The 9,666-nt window shown below is 39.1% G+C and overlaps 1 pseudogene; it reads left to right on the top strand.

Annotated features, from left to right (window-relative positions):
- The first annotated feature begins 365 nt into the window (after positions 1–365).
- LOC113362343 lies at positions 366–465 on the top strand (annotated as a pseudogene).
- The last annotated feature ends 9,201 nt before the right edge of the window (positions 466–9,666 follow it).

Below are 9,666 nucleotides of genomic sequence, written 5' to 3'. Positions count from 1 at the left end.
ATCTAGTGTTATTATAAAGAGAATGGGCTTGCTCTTCAGTAGTCTGTCCTTCCCAAAAAGGCTCTACTCTACCACTAGAGTGACTAAATTCTAAAACTTCTAACCTTTTTGCTATAGCTGCTATTTTGGCATCTGACTCATAAGATCCTTCTACCCTATTAACAGTTCCTCTACCTAGAATAATGGTTTTCTTGGGTTCCCTACTATTTTCCCATTAATAGGTCTTTTCGACGATTTCATTCAAAAATGTCATCGCCTGATCAACATCTTTATTCTCAAACCCGCCTGTGCATAAAGACTCAACCATGGTTGTTGTCGAATAATCTAAACCCTCATAAAGGATTTGAACTAGCCTAACCTTCTCTAAACCATGGTGAGGACATTGAGATAACAAGTCATTGAACCTTTCCCAATACCTATATAGAGATTCTCCCTCTTGTTGAGAAAAAGTACATATCTGCGTCTTAATAGACGATGTTTTGTGCCTAGGGAAAAACTTATGTAAAAAGGCAGATGTAAGTTGTTCATAGGTTTCAATTGACTCAGAAGGCAAACTATACAGCCAAGATTTGTCTTTATCTTTTAGGGAAAAGGGGAATAACCTAAGTTTCAAAGCATCATCATCTAGGTTTTTAATTTTCAAAGTACTACAAATTTCCTCGAATTCCATAACATAAAAATATGGGTTTTCATTTTCTTTCCCTAAAAAGACTGGGAGCATCTGTAAGGTCCCAGGATTTAGTTCATAATTTTCCTCAGTTTCAGCTAACTTGATACATGACGGACGAGAGGTCCTAGTTGGGTTCAACAAAGCTTTTAAAGTTGTCATTTCTAGCACTACCAAAGGACTAAGAGCAATTTCTTCATTAAGTGTCAAGTTTTCAAAACTGAAATTTCCAAAGACATGGCTCTCAAAAGAAGAGTCTTCGAGCTCCCCGCCTTCACAAGAAGAACTACTAGGTTTTTCACTAAACAATCGACCTATAGTGTCTCTTTTCCAAGCCCGTTCTCTAATGACCTCGGGCATACACTAGAAAAAGAAGAAAAAAATCCTAAAAAAAAGGGAATTTCTAAGCGAACACACACAAGGCTGACTCCACCACAACAAACCTAGTGATTCTAGGAAACAAAAAGCATGATGGCTCCCTTAGATTATTTCTAGACCAGCTTCTACTCTTTCGAAAAGCAATTCGTTATAATTTAAGCAGACCTCTCTGGAATCAATCTGAGTTAAAGTAAGTTGAATAGAGACAAGGGAAGCTCAATGGAGATTTGACACCCAGGCGTCACTGGAAAAATATTCACTTGGGTTACAAGGTTGCACGCTCAACTTACATTAACCATCATGAAGTTCGAAGTATGATTAATAGAGCAACCAATATTTATCGAACAACTTTCCTGTTAAGCTCGTTACCCTATCGGTCTCGTTCTAGTCAGTATTTTAAGCTTAGGTTCGCGTAGGTTGTGTTTTCCTAAGGCGGGCAAGAAGAGAACGGTGATGAAATCCGAACCCTTATCTTGTATGGCCAGGCCTTTCCCTTTACTAGAAATTAAATCCGTGCTCAGTTCCTCAACATGTATGCATACGAAGGAAGACAGTAAACCCGCTGACAGGGGATTCGCGGGTGTTTAAATAAACTTACCTCCCGTTCCATACGGGGGATGAACCGCTGAAGTCGACTTGGGCCACCGACTCCTATGTCAGTGTACGGACCCGAGGGGCCGAGGAAACATCGTAATTTCCGTCATTCTCTGCAAACAGTTTACATTTAATTACCCTTCCTTAGGGTTTAAAAATAAAAACAATAATATCCAAAGTCCAATGTTCAAAAAGGAAAGTGCAAAATAAAAAGAAAATGACAAAAATAAAACATTCCTAATACAATTTCTAAAGAGAAAATCTAAAAAAATTTAAAATAATAATAATAATAATAACCTGGATACAATTGTTATTGCTACCTATTTGCACCCTCAACCTTTATATGCCCAAAAACACCTCCAAGGAGAGATCAAGTACAAGGAAGAGGCTTCAAATTGCAGCAATTAACCAGGCATTGATTGATTGGGGACAACCAAATGGATGCACCTCTATTGTTCGTAGATTATTGGAGTTGACTAAGCAAGATCAACAACAGCGACAACCCCCTAGGAAAAAGAAGCACAAGACTAATGTAGAGTCATGTAAGAAGAAATTAAGTTTCGGTCAATTCACTGTCGTTATCTGTATTCTCTCTTCAAATGGGGTTGCGCCATCTACTGCTGATACACTCTATGAACTAGAACAAAAGCATCCATCAGCACCACCTCTTGTCATACCTTCAGATAACATAGATGTTGTTGCAGTCTCCGTGGATGTTCCATCAGTTGTGAAAGCTATAACAAGCTTCCCTAAAGGCACAACCTGTGGTAGGGATAGCCTTAGAGCTCAGCACTTACTAGAGGCAACAAGTGGAGATGATGCCGCTGTCACAGAAGAACTTCTTCGGTCCACCACTGGAGTTGTAAATCTATGGCTTTCTGGACATTTCCCACCTGTTTTAGGCAAATACATAGCGAGTGCTCCCTTGACTCCATTAAATAAGCCCGGGGAAGGCATTAGGCAATAAGCAGTGGGAACTATTTGGAGGAGGTTGTTCTCGAAACTCGCTGCATCTTCTGTGATAAAATATATGACTGCATACCTAGGCAATCACCAATTCGGTGTAGGAAATTCATGTGGTGCAGAGGGAATTTTACACTCTACCAACAGATTGTTAGAGCTTAAAGGTAAACAGGATAACCTCAATATGTTGCTTGTGGACTTTACCAATGCATTTAACTTTGTGGATAGAACTCTTATGATCAATGAGGTACGAGACAAATGCCCAAGCATCTCCAAATGGGTGGAATTATGCTACGCCAGGCCTGCTAAGTTGTACTGCAATGAATTCACTCTCTCATCTGCTAAAGGAGTTCAACAAGGTGATCCTCTTGGCCCTTTACTCTTCTCATTAGTCTTACACCCACTTGTTTGTAAAATCCGGTCGCAATGCACTTTAGACCTTCATGCATGGTACCTGGATGATGGAACCATCATCGGTGACACCATGGAAGTTTCCAATGCTTTGAAGATTATTCAGGCCGAAGGTGCAGGCAGGGGGCTGGTTTTGAGCATTAATAAAACAAAAGTTTTTTGGCCAACTGCGGACCCTCGGTGTATGGCAGATGATGTTTTTCCGATTGGTATTGGTAGGCCAGTTGGAGGGGTCAAATTACTGGGTGGACCAGTAAGTTTGGATGCCCAATTCCATAGTGACACAATCATTGCTAGAGTGGGAAAAACTACACAACTTATGGATACAATCAAAAAATTTAAAGATCCACATAGTGAGCTTTTATTACTACGTAATTTTGCTGGAGTTTCCAAACTCTATTTCACAATGCGCACCACTAACCCTTAATTTATGCAGTCTTCTCAGATTCAGTTTGATCAATATTTGTTCTATTTCTTGAGATACTTGATCACCGGTGACGGTCCTGGTTTTGGACCACTTCAACAACGCATTGCCACCCTTCCTACGAAAGACGGTGGTCTAGGTGTTTATACAATGGAAGATACAATTCAATACTGCTACCTAGCTTCATGCTTTCAAACTTCACACCTACAAAATACCATTTTGCAGGGCACATCTGACTTGATTCCTAACTTCCAGATTACTTTGGACCACTATATGCAAGTGTGTGGTTTATCTTCTTCTACTTTCAATATCCAAGAAACTGCCCCACATCCCATGCACCTATTGGCAGTTCATTTCTTTGATGTTGTTAAGAAGAATATCAACAACACCTTCACCTTGTCAGAACGTGACTCCATTCTATGGCAAAGCAACAAACTACCTCATGCGCAAGATTATCTTAAGGCCATTCCCATTTCTGGACTTAACCAAGTCGTTGGGCCGCGTCATTTCAGGTATGTGCTATAATACAGGTTGGGAATTCCTCTTTTTTGTTGAATACAATACATGCCCCTGTTGTAAAAGAGCTATGGATCAGTTTGGTGACCATGCTATCCACTGCGCCAGCGAGGTTGGTCAGAAATTCCGACATGATACGGTAAGAGACTTGCTTGCTGACATATGTTACAAATCCGGTATTGCTGCCAGAAAAGAAGCCCCATTGGGTTTTCTATCTGATACAAACACTCCTCTTAGACCAGCCGATATTCTGATTTATAATTGGGAGAATGGCCAGAATGTATGCTTCGATGTTACCGGTGTTTCGCCGTTCTCTAAAGGTGGAAATCATAGTTACACGCCTGGTCATGCTATTTCGGCTGCTATTACTCGTAAGAGGAACAAATATGTGGAACAAATGCTCGTCTCATGGATACGGATTTGGTGTTTTAGATTTCACAACCTTGGGTAAATTAGGTGGTGATTTTGTTGTCTTGTCGAAAAGATTTAAGAATTGTATGGACGGTCGTGGGTTAAGAATTTTAGAGTAACTTATGCAGCCTCGAACAAGTACTCTCCCACAATAGTAGCCCCCTAAGTATTATGATTCAAAAAGGGGTTGGGTCACAGATTTTTGCGCGACTCCCAGTCATCTCTATGTAAATATTTTTTTATCGAATTAGGGTTTTTGAGGAGGTGTTCTTTTTATTGAAGATTGGGATTGAGTTTCTGTTTTTTTGTCGTCTGCAGTAGGAAATTTAGGGATTTGGGTTTTGATTTCTCCAATTAATCTTCATCATCTATCCTTTGAACAGAATCAGTGGTGGTGATAGTAATTGAATTGCGTTTTGTTTTGAGTAGAAGCTGCAACAAAAGAGGGAAATAAAGGGTTTCTTTCTCATCGTTTTAGTGATTTGTAGAAGTGTTTTCTTTGATTGGAGTTGAATTAGGTCCTGTGAGAAGACGTTTCTCAAGTTTGCCGTAGGGGTTTGTGTGTTGAGGAATAAGGTTTTTGAAGTTGAAGAACTGGTTTAGTGTTGTTTGGGTTAGTTTCTTCAATTCTTCCTCTCTGTGAAGCAGTAGTTGAATTTGATTTAGTATTTTTATGTATTTCTTTGTGTTGGCTTATTTTTTCCTTGTGTAGTAGTTTCTCCAAGTTTTGCATAAGGGGTTTGATTTTTGAGAAATGGGATTTTTCAGATTGAAGACAAGGTAGGGATTTTGTGTGCAATCTCTTTATTCCTTCAGTTTTCAGAGTTGGTTTAATTAGGGATTTTGATGTATGGTATTTTAAGTTTTCAAATTGTTTTGAAATCTTACAGTCCCATCCTTTAAAACTCTAGTTATCAGTTTCTTTGTGTTTCAATATGCCTAGAGTTACTAGGTTTAACTAGGGGGTTTGTTCGAGTCCCTTATCTCATTGTTTTGATTCACAGAATGCTAGTAAGTTTCTCCAATGTCCTTTTAAGGGTTCTGATGGCTGCAAGAATGGTGTAAGAGGCAGGGGTTTAGTGAGAAGCTCTTTTTTCAAACATCTTAATGATATGCATCTAGTGAATGGGGAAGAAAATGATAGATGCAGGGACAGGATTCAGAATAATGGTGTAGTCTATGCTCTATGGGAACAGACTCTCTCACAACTGAAGATGTGGTTGTGTACCAAGTGTATGCATCTACAAGCTTGGACGAAGTTGTAGATGGTGGATTTTCGACAAAGGCTAAAATCGTAAAACCATAATTGTACATATTCCTGATCCAGCAATCAGATGAGTATTGAGGCTCATGTCTCTCGTTGAAGCATGAAAACTCATGTCGCAAGAGTCACTGACTGAGTTTATTGTCTCTCAGAGCATACTTGAATATGCAGTCTCTCAACTGAGGTAACGTCATATCTCATGAATACTGAGCAATTTCAGTAATCGCTTTTATATAGAATCGAACGATTGGACGGCTCCTAGACAGCTTGCCTGCTAGTATATAGCATAACGTCTTCAGGATGTAACAATGTTTTCCCTGACTATATAAAAGACATGCATATAGAATCTTAATGATTGGACGGCTCCTAGACAGCTTGCCTGCTAGTATAGAGCGATAACGTCTTCAGGATGCAACAACGTTTTCCCTGACTATACGTAATAAATAAATATGACGCTTCAACTAGCGCATATCGCTCAATTCTTGAATAATTAATGCTCCTAGACAGCATTGCCTGCTAGTATAGAGCCATCCGTTAATTATCTCTAATCCTTAAATTCATTAACTGAATTTTCGGAAATATTCTACGTTCTTCATAATATTTCATTACTTCAATTCGTGGTTCTTCCCAGCAGAACTCCATGGGCTAATAATAAATATTTAACGTACGGTCATCTGATCCACTATCGAGTAAGCCCCGACCAAAATGGTGCAAGTGTACTTAGCAATAATGCACTAACGAGCATCTGAATGCACGAACGAGCATTCTAAAACACGAAGGAACGATGAACTTATGCAAAATAGGAAGAAAATGATAAATAATAAAATATTAGCCAAGGCGCTAGGGGACTGGGCCCACCGGACGTCCAGTCACGCTGTGGCCAGTCCCACGCCCAATTCTATGTTTTATCATATTTTTATTATTTTCCTCGATCTCATGAAAATCCCTTCATTTGAACAAATATCCTTCGTTTTAAGGAAACTCCTCAGTTTGATGGTGTTTCCTTCGCATCAAGAAAATAATATAAAATTGGAAAAGGTGTCGTGGGACCGTGTCTACTAGCCGACCGGCTATGCCCTAGTCGTGGCCGGTCCCACACCTCAGGATTCCCATTATTTTATTATTATTTCTCTCATCTCATGAAAACTCCTTAATTTCATGATATTTCCTTCAAGTCATGAAAAATAATATAAAATTAGGGAAACCCGTGGGACCGGGCCCTAGCCGGCAGGTCATGCCCTAGCCGGTCCCACACTCCCCTTATTTTATTATTATTATTTTATGTTTTCTTCATCCCATGAAATTCCTTGATTTCATGATGTTTCCTTCAAACTATGAAAATTCCTTCAAATCATGAAATAATACAAAAAATTAGGGAAAACTCACGGGACCGGGCCCCAGCCGGCCGACTATGCCCAAACCAGTCCCACACGCCCTTATTTTATTATTATTAATATTACTTGTTTCCTTCATCTCATGGAAACTCCTTGATTTCAACAAAACTCCTTGGTTTCAACAAACTCCTTGATTTTATGATATTTCCCTAAAATCATGAAAAATAATACTACCTCCGTCCCTAATTAGATGACCTAGTTAAAATTTACTAGTAAATTTAGAAATGATTTATCTCTCAAACTATACAACGGATTTTCGTAAACTTTGTATCATGGGAAAGCATTTTAAAACACCTATCTAATGAATATAAATACGGCTATCAAATTTTACATATTTCTTATAATAATACTAATCTATCACTCCACTTATTTATGGTATAGGTCATATAATTAGGGACGGAGGGAGTATAAAATTAGGAAAAGTGCCATGGGACCGGGTTCTTTGGCCGGCCAGCCATGCCTTGGCCATAACTGGTACCACACTTCATGATTCCTTAATTTATTATTATTATTTCCTTCATCTTATGAAGTTTTCCTCAGTTTCAGCAAAATCCTTGATTTCTTCATATTTTCTCAAAATGTTGCTCAAACGCACATCAGAAAATATCAAAATTCTCAGGACTGAGACACGAACACTTTGGCGACGCGATCATGTTACCTTGACCGACCAAGGTTGGCTCGTTGGCTTGCAAGAGGCCGGTCCCACATATTTTCATCATTTGAACTAATTTGTTCACATTAGGTTCAAATGCTTCCAAACAATTTTGGAATTTCATAAAACGATCGTCAGTCGATCCCGTGACCAACCATGGCCGGTTTCATGACCCCTTGGTCGGTCCTTCATCTCTTCATAATTAATTAGGTTTTATCACCTAAGGTCCAGATGAGCATTATTTCAATAAATGATTAAACCAGTATTTGATCATCTTTTCACCAACTGGTCTTCAAGAGACTTTGGTATTTTGCTCCCCAGAGCATCTGGGAGTTACATGGTCGACTCATCAACCCATGTAGTCGGTCCCTCCTTCACTCTGTGGTTGATTTTCGATAAATCAGCAATTGATCAAAATTAGGGTTTCGAATCCAAAGCTTTGCAAAACATAATTCTGAGCAGATTCAAACACTAATAATTTTACGACGATCTCATGATCAACAATTTATTAATTATACTCGGTTCAGTTGCCAGTATCCTAATATAATATTTTATTTGGTCATGCTACCAATAATTCATCAAACGAGCAACATTTGCTCAAATGAGCAATATTTGCTCAGACTAAGGAATATTGGTTCAACTATAAATATATCCATCGAATGAGCAATATCTGCTCACCTTAAATATCAACATTTATTCGACAATTATACTTCTGTCTCAACAGACACCTTCAATTCATGAGTCTCAGAACATTTGCAAATCACGTTCAACTCAGCAATACAAGGACTCATCGTTCCTTGTAGTCAGCAACTGACTAACTAAATACACATCTGCCTTGCAGATTCCACAATCACGAGACATCAATCGTGTTATATGGGGGGATATTAACTAGGGTTTTGGTCTGGCGGTCTACGGCACGTGTGTTCATACACACGATGAAAATGTGAGAAAGTCATGCAATCAGTTGAAGGAGTTAACAAAGTAGTGGGTAGAAAATCAACCAAGTCTCCGCACGATGAGCAACTGGTTTTAACACGATTTCCACTTCCCCACTCTTTGACTCCAGCAACTGTCACTCTTCATGGGATCAAGGTTTTTACAATTCTAGCAATATAAATAAGCCTCTGAATCATGATTGAAAAAAGAGACAATCTTTCGTCAAACAGACAACACGAGATTAATAACTCAACGTCTGAGCAATTACTCTCAACAGAGCAAATTCAATCAATCAGAGCTTATCTTATTTATTTATGCAGAATACACAACACACCTACAATCTTCGATCACCATTTATCTCACACATTTCTCAGCTTCCCTCCTACAGATCGACCCATCCTTTCTTGTGACCGAATGGACTCTGGAATGACCATTGTCTTGGTTTAGGCCGGAGTCCTACAGATTGATCTCTCGAATTCAAAGCACTCCCTTCTTGCAGTGCATCTGTGTGAGGTTAAGCATTTCGCTCGGTTCAAGGAGCCTCCTCTGTACGGTCGTCTCCTCAATTCCGTAAAAACCAGCAAATCGTTTTTCCCCATCTACAGAAGTGTTGCAGGTCACATGACGGAGATGTAATTTCGGCTCCTTTCAATGGAGTGGATGCTGATTTTCTTATTCATGGCGTACCAAAACCTGAAGAGGCAAGTGCTTATGTTCATGTTTCTATTGTTGATAATGTTGTGCTTAATAATTTTGTTCAAGTCCTTGGTGTGGAGTTGTTAGATAAATTTTTTCAAGCTCAGTTGCATACAATTCGGCATATACCTACTAAATGTAGACTTAGTTTCTCTCGAACATTCAAACACACTTTGGACAAGGTTATACTCAGTCCCTTGGATGTTTCAGCTTGGGTTCAACTGCTCCTGTTTCCTATATGTGTTTTTCATAATTATACTCCCAAGAATAGTGCAGAAATTCGATCGGGTATGCGAAGGAAACTACAAGTTGCTTCTATTAATCATGCTTTAGCAAAGTGGAGGGATTCTGATAGTTGTG

This window comes from Papaver somniferum, chromosome 3, assembly GCF_003573695.1.
Source record: "Papaver somniferum cultivar HN1 chromosome 3, ASM357369v1, whole genome shotgun sequence".
Taxonomy (NCBI): Eukaryota; Viridiplantae; Streptophyta; class Magnoliopsida; order Ranunculales; family Papaveraceae; genus Papaver; species Papaver somniferum.
The sequence above is the reverse complement of the archived record's forward strand: the minus strand, read 5'-3'. Positions and strand labels throughout refer to the sequence as shown.